An 11,757-nucleotide genomic window follows, 5' to 3' on the forward strand; every position below is an offset into this window, starting at 1 on the left:
TGCTTTCCTTAGTTATTGGGTGGCATGGTTGTCTGTGCTATCAGTGGACACTGACTTTGCACCTGGAGTGGATCAGGATGTGGGGAAATTCAGATTTTGCCCAATAGGTGGTTTGGACATATGCCAATCCTTCATGTGGCCACTCCAGAGTAGCCAGTAGACTCTAGCACAACTCCAGATGCACTGTGTTAGCTCCATTATATTTCTTACAATACCTAACATCCCACAGGGAAACTTGACATATCAACCATGTGATAACTCATCCTAAACCTGAAATGTCATATCTCTCTATAAAAGTTAAATACCACATAATTCTCTACCGGACCATTTGTCAATTCTTAGCCAGTGTCATTGAGAGATTAGGTTTTAACGAATAGAAGATATGGTATTATTTTAAACATATAAAACAAGTTCTGTATCAGAAAAACTATTACCATAAAGAAGATCATTAAGCTAGAATAGTCGTTGTTTTTTTCAAGGTTGTGGCATGAACATCAAGCAAATATGGATGTTGTATTGTATACCCAGGTGAGCTGTGATAGCTGATAACTTTCTCAATGAATCAGCATCTCTTTTGGTATAATGAGAATGTGCAGTCAGGCCAATAGTTGTTATTTTTGTACAGTTACTATATGCACATTTCTAAACTAAAGATATTCCCATTGGAATAAACTACAATTGTAACAATGAGCTAGTACATTTCAGATTAATGATCCATTAGATCAAGCCTGGATTTTAGATATCATTACCTCTAATTCCTTATTTTCTCAGTAAGTAAATCACCACAAAGTTTTGAAATGACTATTGAGAATTATGAAATCTATGAATAGCAAAACTAGAACTTAAATCAAGTCCCCTTAATTACTAATGTATAGATTTGAGACCTCAAGAGAGGCTATCTGATCCCCTGATGACATTTATATGATAGTTTAATAGCATGAGCTTTGAAGCCAGTCAGACTTGTTTTTGTATATTGGCCTTGCTGCTTACTACAGATGTTATCTGGTAAGCTGCTTAAGCTCTCTAAGCTCCAGTTTCCGCACATCAATATGTTTGAGAGATACAGACATAAAAACACCCATCCTAGTGTGATGTTTCAAGAAGTACAGGAGAATGACTCTATGAGACCTACCTTTAGGTTTTTCCTTTTTATTTATTTTTCTATTCCCAGGATGCATGCATTTAATAAACAAACAAAATCCACATCCTAAGTTAGTAAATTTTCTCAGAAGTAAGTTTAATATTTATTTATTTACATACTTATTCATTCAACAGTTATTTAATGTTCATAAAAATTGTAATCTGGGGGGACAGGGCCTCTGCTTTTCTGAAGCTTACAGGTCATGGGAGTGGGACTTCTTAGTGCACACTCCTGTTTCACCCACATCTCTCCTCAGGCCCTTAGTATGCTTTGCCCAGGATAGAGAGGGCGAAAGAAAAATTCTATATATGTGTAGAAGTAATTTTTGTGATTAAATTTAATTTCCTAAGTTCAGTGTCTGATATTAGCAATTAACTTTATGCTATTGAGTATAGCTTCATATGCATTTGAAATTAGAAAAATAGAACATTCAAAATGAAACATATTGCCGTGGCCAGTGTGGCTCAGTTGGTTGAGTGCCATCCTATGCACCAAAAAATTGTTGCTTTGATTTCCAGTCAGGGCACATGCCTGGGTTGCAGACTGGCAACCAGTGAGGGGTGTGCAGGAGGCAGCTGATCGATGTTCCACTCTGACATCGATGTTTCTCTCTCTCTCTCTCCTCTCCCTTCCTCTCTCTCTCTACAATTCAGTAAGAATATTTGTTAAAAGAAATATGTTTTCTCATATTTTTGTTAAATGTCAAAGTGCAAAGTTCTCTTTTGGCAGAATTGACAAAAATGTTTTCATATTTTCTCTGAGAAAGTTCTATATGACGATTTTACAAATAAGTTTTAATATGGTTTACTTTGAAGGTAACAAGGATTTTCATGCATGTGAATTTAAGTCAAAGGTATTTTATATTAACAAAATAAGATATTAGTGTAAATTTACTTTACTATCCCATAGGACATTTACACAGTAGTAGTTCATGGTTGTTGATATTTATGGAAGCCATTAATGTAAACAGTGAGGGAGAAAATATTTACTTTAAATAAGGCAGCATAATGAGAAACATGATCAATATGTAACACAAAAACATTTGCTTCTGGAGAGTTTTATTGGCATTAGAAGCTTTGATTATCACAGTTGCCCAATTACAAAGCAAGCAGGTATAGGATTCAGGGAATAAAAAGTGATTTATGCATACATATTTATTTTTATTTCTCAATATTCCCCTTTATATTCCCATGATAGTGACAAAAATCACAAGTCCCTTAAAAAATTCTCTGTCTCTAACATAGAAAAATTTAATCTCAGTTTTCAAATGTACCTGTGTTTTACAAGACAACCAAGTACTTTATTTTTGTGTTTTAATCTGAAAACCTTTCTATTGTTAATTCCCTAGTATAAATTAAGAATATTTCCTTTAAATATATTCCAATTAAACTGTACTATACAATGATATTTATCAAGTCCATCTTAAAAGCATAAATATAAAAAAAAGAAAAAAAGCATAAATATATGTGTCTATACTTTTTACCAATAAAAATAATCTATTTGGAGTTAATAGATTTAAATTCAAATTCCTGCTTCTTCAGGTACTACTGTTGTGACCATGGGGGATGTTACTAAATCTCTTTGAACTTTACTTTCCTCAAATTAAAATGGCCTGATATCTAATGTTATTATTAGGATATTTAAACTACTTGAAGTATAACTTAAAAGCGGAGAAAAGTGCCCTGCACACATAACAAGGTTAACTAAATTGCAGCCATTAGCTCTTAGATTTATTGTCAAAAGCATATTTAAGTCCATATGCCTATTTATCTACAAAAAAGGTGAGTAAAGGAAAAGCCTGAGAATATAATATTGTCAATCCAATAAAAACTCTCTATATAAACATCTTTAATTTTGCTTAAAGTTGTGGTCAAAGTAATAGAACACAAAAGAGAATCAGGAAAAATTACCGCCATTAGAAAAGTTTAGCATTATCAGCAGATAATCGGGTAATAGAAAGCCCTACAGCAGTATCATCCAATAGAACATTGGCAATGATGGAGGTTCAAATCCATTCACAAGGCAAAGTCTGAGTTCAGCTAGTGGCTGTCCAAAGCAGTAGCTATTAACCACATGTGACTTAAGCATTTGAAATGAACTATGTGTGACCAATGATTGAAAATTTAATTTAATGTTAATTAATTTAAATACCAAATGTGGAGAGTGGCCACTATATTGAACAACAAAGTCCTAGGGAATTAATTAAAATTGCTTAGGTTTAAAAGGAACACCCAGCCAAATAGCAGATACAATATCAATATTTACTAAATGACTTTTTTCATATACCATCATTAAGCAATTGAAATTATAATTTTAACTTTTTAAATTTATTTCATTAAAATATCCAAAACATATCTATTAAAGACTAAATAAAATAATTCTCTTAGAACTTTTATAACTTAGCTGAGAGTTTTGAGAGACTTGAATGAAGAGAAATATGTATCTGGAATATTTTAAATATGCCAGTTTCTGCTGATTTATGGGTTTAAGATCATTTAAATCAAAAGTGCAATGGGATTATTCTTGGGATTTAATTCCATTTTTTAAAGTTGATTTATTGTAGACTTGTACCTTGCATTACATTGTGCCTTTCTATGTAGGAAGATTATAAGATCCCATACTTTCTGGATTTAGAGAGTAAAATATAGGTACAGAAAGCATTCTAGAAGCCAGCTATGTTTCTTTTTCCTGAGCCTGAAATCTGCAATGTTCCAGAGTAAAAGAATCCAGAACAGATGCAGCCAACCCTGGATAGACATGTGGTATGAGCAAGAAATGAACCTTAGCTATTGTAAACCTCTGACATCAATAGAAATATCTATCATGATTTCCTTTGTTATACTTGAGAGATAGGCACTGAACATCAGAATTGCGAGCCCTTGCAATTGGAGAGAGAAAAAAAAAAAGACTAAAAGCAGCAGATTAATTAGCCATGGTGGCTGGTCTTTGCAATGGCAGCCAGTCTAGCAGCAGTTCTCAACCTGTGGGTCGCGACCCCCTTTGGCGGTCGAACGACCCTTTCACAGGGGTCGCCTAAGACCATCCTGCATATCAGATATTTACATTATGATTCATAACAGTAGCAACATTACAGTTATGAAGTAGCAACGAAAATAATTTTATGGTTGGGTCACAACATGAGGAACTATATTTAAAGGGCCAGAAGGTTGAGAACCACTGATAGTGCATAGCAGCAAATTTAACTGTGGTTCAGCTGGCATTGTTATCCCCCAAGATGTACTATGGTGGAAGAAGTCAAAATGATACCCAAGACTTGAAATTCAACGGAGGGCAGGAATATGTTCTAGGCAACCTATACATTCAAAATAAGACTAGTGATAGTCAAAGTAATGTAGGATAGTTAGAGTTAACCTGGCATGAGGACCTTGAAGACTACATGGTTAACCTTAGTACTTGGATTTAGTCAATAAAAATAATGCTAGATAATAACAGCTGGTGGGCTGAAGATGCTAAAGGACTAAGTCATCATTGCTTTTGCCTGGGGATGATAGGCCTGAGCCTATGTAGATAGCCTCAGAATTCCTGGAGGGAAATCATTGACAAATGTTAATAGTAAGAGGAAATAGCAGGGGAAAGATTTCACATTTCCCAAAGGTACTATAATAAGAGACTTGAACTACATTAGCTATTTAATATTGGTAAATGCAGAATACATGTCATTATTATTATTTTCATATTATAATGGATGTGATAAAATTCAGAATGTTAGGTAGTGGCATAACAAATATTTGCAACTCAGTATGTCATGACTTTGAAAGACATACTTGGACCCATACCATGATGCATCCACATCCCAAATTATATTGAGAGAGGCCAAAGGTGAATGTTCTCAACATACTTTTGCATAATGTTATTTGACTACAGAGATTGGCTGTAAAGTGTATTGGAAAGTCTGTAGTGCTTTTTGGCATTACAATGAGTGGATTACTGAACCCTGTGTATGGACAGTCATCTAGATGCAGAGCACAATAGTCTGTATTACATGCCCTTCAGTGAATTCAGAGGGACAACTTCTTTGTCATCGAGGTGGGAGGCAAACTGGATGAATGCACAGATTGCCCTCTAACCTGTCCTCTCAAAACTGCAATATGTATTCATGGAATTAGGATTGAACCTGTCACTATGAAGAAAAAAGATGAAAACCTATAGATCCTTGAAAAGGAGCTTAAGAACTTAACGTTACAGTAAAACTATGCATGGTTCTTTGAAGGCATTAAGCTGCACAAGAGTATGCTGATAACAAATGTGAAAGGAGGACGACCAGGTGTACACAAGGAGATTGAAATGCTGCTTACAGGAACAGATGACTTCAAAGGGATTAAATTAAGACATAAAAATCAGAGGCATTGGTGCTGCTCAGGTTGCTGGTAGAAGTTGTGAAAGTTTCCTTCAGTAATGTGTCAGCCTGAATGTAGCTTAAGCTGTTACTGGCAAATTGGATACTAATAATCACTGTTTGTTGGAGCGGTAGCTCAGATGTTAGTGAATGACTTCTGTATCAGTAAATACCCAGGAGGCTCTCAAGTTCCATCCCCTTGATGGTTTGCCAAGAGGTTGGCAATTGGTTAAGCTTTCTTTAGTTGGTATATGCATGTTTAATATTTATACAGAGATTTGCCCAAAATATTACAAGGAAAAAGTCCCTCAAATCAAATCAAAGCTATGGGGTTATAGAATCACACATCAGTGCAATTAATATTTATGGAGTACTGATTATATACTAAGCACTAGAGTGATTGCTAGGCAACAATAATCCATGCCCTTGTCGATCTTAGAGTCTAGTTTTATCAAATAACCACATACATAAATGTAAGACTGCGACTATGGCAAGGACAGTGAAGAAGAGATAAGAGTGCTTATAGGACCATTTAAAATTGACCTCTTCAGGTGATTAGGGAAGGTGTCCCTAATGAAACAATTTTCCTTCTTGAATCTCCTGAAGGGTGAGTTAGTGTTAACTAAGAGAAAAAGTTTACTCACCGGGGGGCATGATATGTGCAAAGGTTTCTTGAGACGGCGGGGAGCAGAGTAGAGAGCTTAGTATAGAAATAGGCAAGAGAGTAGGTAGAGACCAAATAATGCCACGGCCATATTTTTGAGTTACACTACCCAACATGGTTGCCACTAACTAATGTGATTGTTTAAATCTATACTAATAAAAGGGTAATATGCTAATTAGACCAGACGTCTTCCAGATGACTTTCTGGATGTCCTTCTTGACAAAGCTGGGCCTGGGACAAGCTGCCCACCCCCCGGTCCCAGGTGCTAGTGCCTGCGGCTGTGGCCCGGGAGAGGGACAAGCCACCTGCCCCGTGGTCCCGGGTGCCAGTGACTGCGGCTGTGGCCTGGGAGAGGTACAAGGCACCCACCCCATGGTCCCAGGTGCCTGCAGCTGTGGCCAGCCCTGGCGAAGCCGGCCTGGGTCCCGGGTGCCTGTGGCCGGCCAGAGGGAGGGAAGCCAGGGTCCCAGGTGCCTGTGGCCAGAGGAGGGAATCCTGGGTCCTGGGTGTGGGGCAGAGGCAGAGGTGGTTAGGAGCAATCAGGACAACAGGGGAGCAGTTAGGGGTGATCAGGCAGGCAGGCAGAGGTGGTTAGGGGTGATCAGGCAGGCAGAGGTGGTTAGGGGCGATCAGGCAGGTGGCAGAGTGATTAGGGGTGATCAGGCAGTCAGGCAGGTGAGCAGTTAGGAGCCAGCGGTCCTGGATTGTGAGAGGCATGTCCAACTGCCGGTTTAGGCCCGACCCCACAGGGATTAGGCCTAAACCAGCAGTCAGACATTCCTCGAGGGGTCCCAGATTGGAGAGGGTGCAGGCCAGGCTGAGGGCCCCCACCCCCATGAACGAATCTCGTGCACTGTGCCTCTAGTATGGATATAAAGTGATTGAAATTAAATAAAGAATTTATTTCCTCAGTTGAACTAGCCACATTTCAGGTGCTCAATTGCCACTGTGGCTAGTAGTTACTGTATTGGAAAGTTCAGAAAACATTTCTATTATTGCAGAATGTTCTACTGTATTGCAGTGTTGGAAATTAGCTTTACTCCAAGAGTGACAGGAAGTCACAGAAGGATTTTCTTCAACATCGCAGTATGGAGTGATGTGATCAGAAGAACCATTTTGAGAAGAACTTGATGTCGATAGAATGGGGACTAGTTTGCCTGGGGGGGAAATCAAATTGTATTTAAGGAGGCCACTTAAAATGCTATTGTAGAACTAAGAAAAAGGTTATAATAGATGCAGATGAGAAAAATGGACAGAGTTGCATGAATTTAGGAGCTAAAATAGACAAGAATTAGTGATGAATTAAATTTAGGAATTGAAGGAGACATTTTCGGCTTTCAAAGTTTCTTGATGGTGGTTTCATTCATTGACAGGAGGGACAGTGGAATAGGGTCTGATCTATAGAGAGGGTGCTTTATGCGAAGTTCCTGGGCAATCCAAGAAGTCAAGAGGCAACAGGATATAAACCTTCCTTTCATAGTTCTCAGCCATCCCACAACTTGTTCTTTTAACAGACTATGCAGCTTAGAGCAAGGCTCTGTGGTGTGATAGAGCTACATTTAGGTCACACACCTTATAAGAACCGGACATTTAATTGACTGGAAAGGTAGCAGACTCATATTCTGAGTGCTAAATGGGATGCCATAGATCCCACAATGCACTTTCCTTATTTTCCGGATATAAAGACCAAATGCTGAAGAGTTTCCATGATTTATTGGTTAATGGCAGAGAGAGAGTTCTGTTTCTGCTACTATTTTTTTTTTCTGCTTACATCATGTTACTTCCCCAGGGTGAGAAAAGTGAGACTTTTCTGGTAAAACTTTTGTAGTAAGCAGTTGTATGAGAAATATCTGTGGAATTGCCTCGCCCAAAGGCAGGCAGTATAGAAGTCTGCTTTATCATCAAGGAGGGAAGATGCTCACTAGGTTTCTTGGCACAACTGCAAAGGTATATTTCTTCAACATTTCTTGATACTATAGCGGTATATTTTGATGCTATCTGTGAGTTGCTCAAAGAATTTTAAAGCAGTTTTAAATTTTCTTAGCCACAAAGAACTTGTCAAAGACTGCTGAACAGCTATGAAAATGTGGAAACAAACACTCCTGGTGAATGAAAAAGCTCACCAATTTGGAACAGGTTTCAAAAGACAAAACTCAGCATTTCTTGTTGAGGTAATATATTCCTGCTGTTTCATTCTGTTCTCTCATTCTCTTGCTTTATTTATTATTTCCACCTGCTTAGGTAGACTCTAAATTTCCATTAGATCCCAATATTTTGTTAGGGTGAGTATAAAATAAAATTTACTTACCTGAATAACTAATTCATTACAAATATAACTAAGAAAGATTAATCATACGTAAAACAAATTTTTGCAAACTTATTTTAAAGGGGGATGATGATCTACACTCAATTTAAAGCAAATATTTTCAGTTTAAAATATCGGGTTTTTTATTCCATATCTTCATAGGAAATAGAATCTTTAGTGTATATTAAAACAAAATAAAGTTGTGATTAATCCTTGCACTTAAGTAAGTACCCAAAACATTTGATGCTTTTTTCTAAGTAAGCTGCTTAAATATCTGGTGATATACAAAAATAATGCCACTTCTTTTAACTACTTAAAATATAAAATGTGGCAAAGTGAGTTTGTAATATCTGATAAGAATTTAGTTGGTAAGAGCTGAGAAAGGAGTTAATGGTTTCTGTTGAATATTAATCAATTAAACATAACTATAGAAACACATATCATGGCATCAGTACTGCAAATATATGTATGTCAATTGTGACTGAATATTATTCTACAGCCATAAATGTTTCCTTATCCTTTAGGACTCTTGAAATAAATGATCAGTGGTTAATGTTAACATGCCTGAGAATGACTGCTATGCCTCCATTGCTGACAAATTTGATCATCCCCAAATATTTTATCTATCACAAATATGAAGGTTAGAATTCACATTTCTGTTTTAACTACTACATTAAAAGATAATTTGACATTTTCAAAAATTAAACTTCAGAAAAATAATTTCAACCTTAGTAAGACAGGTAAATTTAGAAGTAATAGTTCTTATTTCTTATTATTCTTAGCATGGCATATATTACAGAGGGTCCCACCCCCCAAAAAAGAAAGTTAAGTTCTTGGAGTATAAGGTAATAAATACTATATCCTGTTACTTTCATTATATATTTTACAAATTTGATGTAAATGAGGAAAATGTACTCATGGAAGTCACTATTATATCGGTTTTATATTAACTTGACCTTTACCAAAGAAATATGTTTTGAAAAGTAGAAATGTACCCAGATAGGTAATAGGCATTAGTCATTAACATTAACTCAATTTTCAGGTAAACAATAAATCTCTTGATTCTATGGCTAGGAGTTAATTCAGTAGAGTGGTTATCATCAACTCCAAGACTTTTGGGTTTTTAATTGTTCTATTCAAATGAAAAGCTTTATGTATGCCAGCTTTTGTTACCACCCAATTAATTATCAAAACCAATTAAGATAAAATCATACATAATAATCTCCTACTTATTACTAAGGGTATGCAATTTGCCTCCATCACTTAGTTTTTTGACCCACCATTGACCACCCCTGATTAGTGGAACTCCAGTACTCTCTGCTTCTTTGCTTATTAGCATTAACAGACATTTGGAAAGAGACACCCACTTCAATTTCATATAGACATTGCACATTCTCTATAATTTGAATAGCTCCATAATTGCTTGTCTTTGAAGATCTGACTTCACATTATTTGGTTTTTTAACATCACTCTCACTTGAGAACATGATACCAACCCAATATGATGTAATTAACATGGCTGTTGGCTGGTTATCATTGTTCATATAAAATTTCTGAGAATGTAAACCTATATATTAGAAGAAACATTTTTATTTAAGTTTGTAAAATCAAGTGTGTAAATTATATTTCTGATTAATTTTTATTTGGACAGTTGACTATTGTGTTCCTCACTTTGGATAACATTTATACATTTTTAGACACCCAATCAAGTATTTTTTTATTGTAGAGTATTATAGTATTAGAAAAAATGTTATAAATTGTATTTGATTATATTTTTCCATAAACATAATTTATAATTATATAAATTTAAATTTACTGCAACATCATTGTGAAGTTTAATGCTAAGATATTTTTGTCCTCTGGATTTAAAAATAATTAATAAAGTTTATGTCAGGAAATTAACAGTATTCAAATGTATACTGTTAATTCCAATTTATGCTTCATCAATATAAGTAAATTCAGTTAAAGTATTTTAAATTAATACATATTTTAAAGATAAAAAAGTAATGAATTTGTGTTTGTGCAAAACTCTGGGGTAAATCACAAATATTATTAGCTCCATGAAATTAATTTGTTGGCTTAACACACAAAATGTCAATAAATTAATTCATTTCATATCCATGTTTATAATGCTTCACTAGTGAGATATTTCTGAGTTCTGATTACATGTGCAAATAAAACATCCCATGTATCTAATAAGCTTTTCCCAATGACAGTAGCAATAGTCTAAATCAGTGATTTTAATAGGAAATTGAAACATTTCTGTAATTTTATGAAAGAGGTTGGTTTAAAAGAGGAGAATTAAAGATGTAGCTTGACTTTGAAATGTCCTCTTTGAAGCTATCATATATTTTCTTCATGTTGCATACATAATGTTCTCATAATTTTAGTATTATAATTGTAAATAAAAATATTTGTTTGATCAAATGTTGATGAAAAACTACAATTCTTGTTCTAGCTCTGTAATTTAAATACTGTAGGTAAAGTTTGATTAGATGTCAATATCTCTAGCCACCAATCATGCAAAGATTGAAGGACCAGGCACAAAATTGGTTAAGAAATTAGTCAAGGGTTGGAGGCAGAGTAAAGTTACCCAGTCTTGGAATTAATAGGATATGCAGTTAAAGAACAGGTTAAAATAACAGAACCTATGAACAAAAGACAGCCTATATTTTCTCAAAGATTTAGGCATTTGTTTAGAAATGAAGAACTAGGTGTGGTTGAAGGAGAAGAGGATGGTAGTGGAGATATTTAAAATGTAAAAGTGCTTATGGGCACACACTCTCAGGTAATAAACTACTTTCTTAACTTTATGCAAATACTGGTATTTGTTTTAAAAATGCATATTCTGACAGACTGATGAATTCATCTCAATTGGTTAAAAAAAAGAAAGAAGTCAGTTAGACTATGCTGTTTTTTGTTTGTTTGTTTGTGTGTTATTTTTTACTGAAACTGCCAGCTATCCTCAAAGTCTTGAGTTGATAAGTAGGAAGTTAAACAGCTTAAAAGAAATTCAGGTATTGTTTCTTAACTCAAAGTGAAGATAAAATATGAAACAGAATGTCAATGATATCAACAGAAACAACAATCACAAAACAATTTGAGACAGCTGGGAATGAATTCTGTAATAGAAATCTGGAACTCCATCATAACTGACTTTTATCTACATTTGATTTAACTTTGATCAACTCAGAAGAGGCATCTTTTTAAAGTAAATTTTATCTGTATTTGCAACCAATTTTTCACCTGGCTACATTTCACTTACAAAGACATTAATACATGTTTAAAATA

At 35.2% G+C, this 11,757-nt stretch overlaps 1 long non-coding RNA gene across 1 annotated transcript; it reads left to right on the forward strand.

The window, feature by feature from the left end:
* The first annotated feature begins 476 nt into the window (after positions 1 to 476).
* On the forward strand, positions 477 to 11,228 carry LOC106724331. Its single transcript, XR_001360086.1, has 4 exons — positions 477 to 528; positions 8,207 to 8,333; positions 9,250 to 9,312; positions 11,149 to 11,228. It is a non-coding gene; the product is annotated as an uncharacterized LOC106724331 (long non-coding RNA).
* Positions 11,229 to 11,757: the final 529 nt, after the last annotated feature.

The sequence above is a fragment of the Myotis brandtii genome, unplaced genomic scaffold (assembly GCF_000412655.1).
Source record: "Myotis brandtii unplaced genomic scaffold, ASM41265v1 scaffold8, whole genome shotgun sequence".
NCBI classification, from domain to species: domain Eukaryota; kingdom Metazoa; phylum Chordata; class Mammalia; order Chiroptera; family Vespertilionidae; genus Myotis; species Myotis brandtii.